This window comes from Trachinotus anak, unplaced genomic scaffold, assembly GCF_046630095.1.
Source record: "Trachinotus anak isolate AG129_WGS33_773 ecotype Australia unplaced genomic scaffold, CSIRO_AGI_Tana_v1 ptg000021l, whole genome shotgun sequence".
NCBI lineage: Eukaryota > Metazoa > Chordata > Actinopteri > Carangiformes > Carangidae > Trachinotus > Trachinotus anak.
In genome coordinates this window covers 25,254,404-25,261,525 of record NW_027273872.1, presented here as the reverse complement: position 1 = coordinate 25,261,525, position 7,122 = coordinate 25,254,404, and the positions used below count along the sequence as shown (strand labels likewise).

General features: G+C 41.5%; 1 long non-coding RNA gene across 1 annotated transcript; it reads left to right on the top strand.

Moving 5' to 3' along the window:
* The first annotated feature begins 2,904 nt into the window (after window positions 1-2,904).
* Window positions 2,905-6,580, top strand: LOC139605917 (uncharacterized). The gene is made up of 3 exons (XR_011684501.1): window positions 2,905-3,434; window positions 3,532-3,653; window positions 3,969-6,580. It is a non-coding gene; the product is annotated as an uncharacterized lncRNA (long non-coding RNA).
* Window positions 6,581-7,122: the final 542 nt, after the last annotated feature.

Here is a 7,122-nt window from a genome sequence, read left to right as displayed (position 1 = left end):
GAGGCTAATAGCAGATGGGAAGAAGCTATTTTTGTGGCGAGAGGTTTTGGTCCTGAAGGACCGCAGCCTCCTGCCAGAGGGGAGTGTCTCAAAGAGTTTGTGACCAGGGTGGGAGGAGAGTTTCCTTTATTTATTTATTTATTTACTACCTCCTGATTCTTTTTTTATCAAACATTCACCTTTATTGTATTTGCCTCAACTACTCTCATTTACTTTGGCTTTCTCTCTCTCCTCTGTTACACTGAACCTGTTTTCTGTTTTTATACCTGTTACCCCCTTTTTTCATCTTGTTTCCTGTCTCTAACCTTCCCTTTGCCCCCCCGTCCTCCTCCATTTCTTCTTCCTAATGGCACTGACTTTTTATTTTCATGTTTGCTCCCTTTCTCTCTTCTTATTTCTTTCTTCTCTTTAATAATATCTTTTGTGTGTTGTTTTAACAGTTTTGCTGCTGTCTTTCTCTCCCTGTGCTCTTGTTTTCTTCTGTTCGGGGTGGAGGACAACGCTGTCTTCTCCCTCTTTGATTGTCATGGACCTCAACATCAAAGCCAACGCAGGCTTCAGTACATTGTAATTATGCTGATGTGTTTTCAGAAATGAAACATATTTAAACTTTTCACTGACTGACTATAGGGTAAGTGAGCTCCCAAAAATGAAATTTTCATTTCTCTTTTTCATTTCCAGTGCCCCGAAGCAACTGAGCCACATCCTGGTTGGTCACTTCTCACCAAAACCGAAGTCTGCAATGGCCTTTTACAGAGCTTGCACCTGAGCACTAGTGTGTCAATGCAACAAAAAGTGTGTTTTGTTCTTATGTGTTGGAAGATATTCCAGATGTGTGTGCTAACCTGAAGCTTAACCCTCCTGTTATGTTCATTTGTCAGGAACAGCAATGGTGTTCCCGGGTCAGTTTGACCCAGTGCATGTTTAATTATCCAAATGATGTCAGAAACCAAAAAAATCCTAACAAGCACTGTGAATATTTCATTACTAACTCCATTACTAACTATTCTATCAATATTTAGTGCAATGGTGTTCCTTACCTGTAACAGGTGATGGTTCAATTAGGATAATTCACTCGTTTTTCATTAAAAAATGCATGTTCAAACTTTTTTAAAATGTTTCACCACTTTATTGCTTTTGAAAGACCAACATATGAAACACAATAGTTTTACTTAATATTGTAATAACCCTGTGCCATGTTGAGCAGGACCCTTGTGCCCTGATTCTTCTCTGGGGCTCCTCCAACCGGCTTTCCAGTGTAAACCTGCATGTTCAATGCATAGCTGGTGACAGCTTCACATGCTGCCCAGATTTTTATTCCATACTTAGCTGGTTTGGAAGGCATGTATTGCCTAAATGGGCAGCGACCTCTGAATGCCACCAGCCTTTCATCCACTGTGATATTAGGGCCTGGGTTATAGAGTAGTGGAAGTTGCTCTACCCACTTGTCCCACACAGTCCTAATAGCTGCCAGCTTGTCTCTCTCCCGTCTACCAGCCCTTGTCTCTCGATTATCAAATTGGATTACTCTGGAGAAAATGTGAAAGGTCTCCAGAGACATTGTGGCTCGAAATATAGCCCTGCCTGTCTCTGCATCCCACAGACTGGCTGTCTATTCATCCTTCGACTTATAGACCCCAGCAAGGATGAGGAGCCCCAAATATGCATCTAAATGTGTTTTGTCTAGCGCCTTCCAATTCTCCCCCAAAACACGCCTCCCTTCCAGATTAGTCATTTCCAGAATGATTTTCTGTATTGAATCTGGCATGACCAGCTCAAAAGTTGACTTGATGTCAGTCACATGAGTCACTGCCATCCTAGTGGGCCCTGGCACTGTCTTGATTATGTTTTCTGCACACAGTTTTTCCTGACGCATATTTGGGGATGAAGACCACTGTATTTCACCATTTTTTAACATGAATGTCTTGCTTGGAGGAATAGGAATAGCAATTCCCTCATCTGGTTCAAAATCAGAATCATTAGAATCAGAATTTAGCTCAAGATGGTCTTCATCTTCAGACACATCCTCCTCCATTTCACTGTCATGATCAATGATGACTTCCTGAGCCTCCTGGACTGTCATCCTTTTGCTTCTGCTGCTCATTTTGTAAAGGTTTGCCTGACAGAGTGTAATGTTGGTAGGACTCCCATGCAGAGAATCTTTTATATGTTTTGCCCCTCCCCTGTTGAGTGTCCACCTGTGTGTGCGTGTGCTCTGTGTGTGCATTGAGTGTGTGTGTGTGTGTGTGTGTGTGTGTGTGATTGGGATGAAATATGTCTCACAGTTGCAAAGAAAAAAATAGTCTGACATTTCTGACACCCTTTTACCTCCAGTTTGACTGCTGGGTCAAATTGACCCGAACAGTATCTATGTGATATAAACATGCAGGGGGTGGTTGCAAATATGTAAGATGAACCATTTTCATATTATATGTTGATTACACTAATTAAGGCAAGCAGAAGAAGTTTCATACTGAAAAAATACTTTTAACTATTTTTCCTAGATCTTCAAACTTTAAAACGGGTCAATTTGACCCGGAACATAACAGGAGGGTTAAAGGGGCTATTCATAAGTTTCTGCCAAACATGGTTTCTTGCCAGGAGCGGCTGGTGGTGCCTCTTACTTGACAAGAGCTTAAGTCATTGTTGTGTTTACAAGACCAGAGGTTATAATACATCCTCTGAGCAGCATTTTGTTTTCTGGGCAGGCTGGAGGCGACAGTGAGTCACTATCGGCGAGGGATGAGATGAGCATGGGCTAGCTGGTTAGCATGCTAACTTCAGTAGAAGAAAAGATGTGATAGAGACAAGAGTTAACGCTGGCGTTGCTTTCCACCTCTGGACACAGCTATTGGCGAGTAAAGGAATGAAGTTTGATGCTGAACTCGCAATGTTTCTTCTGGACTGGTAAGTAAACAACTTTTAATGCGAGCATTGGCGATGTAGCAACAGCAAAACTTGCAAATACTTCCTTTACATTTTAATGTTGGCTACCAATCAGCTCTGAGTTATCACCACAGCACTCACAGAACTCCACAGAACTCTATACATATATTTCTGAGTACTCCCTACTGACACAACCGATTTCTTCCCATTCAGGAAGTGGTTTGAAAGCTAGCAGTGTTGACCACATGAGCTCTCTAAACTCTAAACTCCTGATGAAAACTCTTTACAACGTTTAACAAACCTGTTGAAATGTATGTATCGGAGCCTCATCTCAAGTCAAGTAATTTTATGGACATTTGAACTTTTAAAATGTACTTTTTTTCACCTATCTGTAGAAAATTGATGAAATTTCGAACTTGAACTTTAAACTTTCAATTTTCTGTTCACCCAGAGTGACAAAATGACAGTGACACACTTTTTCATCGTGATGCCATCTTTCAGCCAGAACTGATTTAAGTCAGTTTCACCCTTCATCTCTGAAGGCACAGGTACCAGATGTGTATATCACCAAATGGAGTGCATTTTAAGAGACTCTGAAGAGGACACAAAGACACAATTCAGTGTGATATTTCTCATTGTTTACAGAGTGATAAACAGTGTGGATTGTGTTTCTGCAATGACACCACAATCTGAAGCATCACCTGAAAGTTTCACACTGTGAAAAACCAGCAGGAGCTGGAACCTCTGAGCAAATATGGAAATGCACGGTAAGACTAACAAAAATATTTTCATATTCACACATGTCCCCATCTCCCTAGCTGCTTTCTTTGAGGCGTTATGAAGGCACACACCTCTTCCAAATTTCAGTACATCTGTCACAGATAATAAAAGACAGAATCACATGCAGGAGGCAGATGTAAAGTTAAAGCAGCAGCATAAGTGAGGGATTTAGGTCGTTGATACAACAGTTTGTTCCAAAGATCAAATCAATTCTGCTTTATAACAGAAAGGTTCTGGGTTTAAGCTTGAAAGGTACTGAATTGCATTTCTGTTATTTTCATGGTTTTCCTGGATTGACACAGTTCTCACTTCCTACCACAGAAGTTTAAAATGTCTTGACTTCCTGATTAGCAACAAAATCCAGCTCTCCAGGTTGGATAAATATCTGATCGAAACGCACGTTAGATGAGACAAAGTGAGTGGTCTTTGCAAGGAAACTGACTCAACTCAGGAGGTCTCAACCCCATGTACCCATGGTGTCGTCGCCAGAATTGGCGAGGAACAGGCACCAAAAAAGTCCAACTGCAATTCCTCCCTTGACTCCTACCATCAGTGATCCTCCAACAACCTGCAGCCTTTTCCATCCTGTATTGTCCCAGAACTGCAACTCATGAGCTGGAGCAAAAAGTGGACACATTAATGAAACAGACAAATACACACACCCCAGAGGTTAAAAAAGATTTCAGTTATTGTCATTTCATCATGTATGTATCATTTCATTATGTATTTTATGAATACATTTTTTTCATTATTTCATTTAAATTACATGACTTCATGAAAATTTAAGTTTCATGCACTTCCATGTTTAATCTGCTTTCCGTGTTGCGTTATGAAGACACAAATTTCTTCCAAATTTAATCAGTCTACTTCCAAATTCTCATGTATGCAATATTTACTCATATTCAACCACATTCAACCGTCAATAACCCGGCAAACAAAGAACGAGGAGACATTGCACCTTCATGTCAGAAAGGCCTCTTTAGGAGCTTTAAGAATAACATGGCCCTATGTTTCCAGGTGTTCACATGAAGAGATAGTTTACTCTGTGTCAATACATTTACTTTGTCCCGGGGTAAACTTAGGAGAAATCTTCCAGCGCTTTCAGACAAACATCGGTCCATGTTTGTGGAATCTTGTTTAAAATTTTCAGTAGAAAGCACAAGAACATGCCCAAACCCCCGCCACCACATTCAGACAGTACTTTACTGTGGCCTTTTCTAAAAGTGTCTGTGTTGTGTCTGCAGCATCTTCCTATGAGACGTAATGATGCCACAAAAGTGCACCTAAGTTCAAAAGTCAGAGGTGGGTTGAGTTTGTCCTCTTTCAGCACTGCATAAAGAGATGTGAGTGCACATCTTTCTCTGTCTTGTCTTAGATCCATGCACACATCTAAACTTCTACAGTGACCCCTTCCCACTGATTCCACCTCTCGTGCTCTTCTGCAGCTTCACCAGTGCCTTTCCTGACTCAGCTAAAGAGAAAGCTGCATTTTGTTAGCAGAAATATCTGATACGGGATATATCATGTTCTCTGTGCCGTCTAATAGACACATCTCTTTATTTATCTTGACCTCTTCTTCAGCTCAACAAAGAGGCTTTCAGGGAGGTTTACCTTGAACACTGCCCCCCCCCCCCCACCTCCACACAACTCACTAGCTGCGTGGTGACTGCGAAACATCTTGGTTATCATTTCTGCGCTCATGTTAGCAGATTAAAGCAAGTACACTGCCTACAAGGCACACGTCTCACGCCATTGTAGCTGTGTCACATGAGCTAGAGATTCTGCATCCCACACGTGATGCGCGGCTCTCTGCGAAAATAGACAAGCAGAAGTCCTGTTGATGTCATATAGACGTCATACCAGCAACAGTACATAAAACTGACGCTGACTGTCGACATTCCAGTATCCTGCAAACTCTCTGTAAACAGATAGAGCTGGCAGTAGGAGCACTGCAGCAGACACGCGGCTGGTGTGAACACATGCGTGCTTCTCCACAGCAGCTCAGCGACTGCAGCCTCCAAGCACACGCAACACAGGCAGTGTCCCCGATGTAATACTGTCTGGTTTAGGTGAGGGGTGGCAACGTGCAGGAAGCACGATGCACAAAACCATGCTGCGGGACACAGTGTTTAGTTAAGGGCTCATTAAAGATAATAGATGAGGCGACCGGCTCATCAGTATTGTTGTCTGTTTTTTTTTTGTATTCTTTCGGCCAGTCACATGATAGAAACGTCACTGCTCATTGTGGATTCTCCAGAAAATGACCTGCTTTATTTACAACTCAACATTTGACAGACTTGGGAGCTGCAGGCAGGGTCAGGTGCATTTTAATGCTGATTCAGATGTTTATATTCTCACATACGTCTAGGTAATGTCTAGATAAGTTAGGATTGCAGTGCATGTTTGAAAGCATTACGATACAGTCCTCAGTCTCCACTTCACTAAACAGAAACGTTCAGTTTTTCCTTTTTCACACATACAATATATCTTGCACCATTTATAATCAGACAGGCTTCCAACAGACCTGCTATCCATTCATAGAGACACAAACCCTGCAGCAGAGCCCCACTGGCTGCTGCTGAAGGCTTAAACCTTAGGTGAATGACCCTAATGATTTTTTTGCATTTAAACGGTGGTTTTCATTTCCGTGTCCATGTTAACACTCTGGAGTGGACACACTGCCTAATCTATTATCTGTTTTATAACCTGTGTTTTTATACTGTTTTCTTACTATGCTTTTTACCTTTATTTTTATGCTTCTTTTATTTGCTGTTACACATTGACCAACCTCTCTGTATTATAATGTGTCTTGCCTATTTTTCACATGTAACACATGCAGTTCCCAGCAAGAAAAACACAGGGAACACATGTTAGTGAAATAGTGATATTGACATCGTACCAACATTAAATAAAACTGACACCTTTTACTAACGTTTCAATGTCTTGTTTGAATCCGAATATGACAACAGACATGAAAAAATATAAATTTTTTAGTTTTCCGGTGCAATCTCCTGTCTTGCTCTGAGCGAGGGTAGATCAGGTTAACAAGGTTTACGATGAAAAGAAATCCAACATTTGAGTGTTGATGGCCACATCCAAGGCAAACTCAGTGTAAAACTACAGAGCTGGCAGTTCAGTGACGCAGCTGCCATGCCCACGCAACTTAGACAGTGTGAGCTGAGCGGAAGCACCATAATTTCAGGAATAGCCCTTCTCCCTGCTGAAAGTAAACATGGGACACAAAATAAATAACTCTCAAGTCTTTCTCAGAGTGTTTTTAGTCCCAGAGTAAAGGTCAGTGCAATTCCAGGCAGAGAAACACCTTAACCTTTCTCTTTGTAATCTCCTACGCTCATCTATTTTTCACATAAACATTGTCATTGGCCTTGGTCGCCCTTTCTTCAGCCACACTAGCACTGGGCCTGTGGAGACAAAATAATAATGACAAAACGTGTG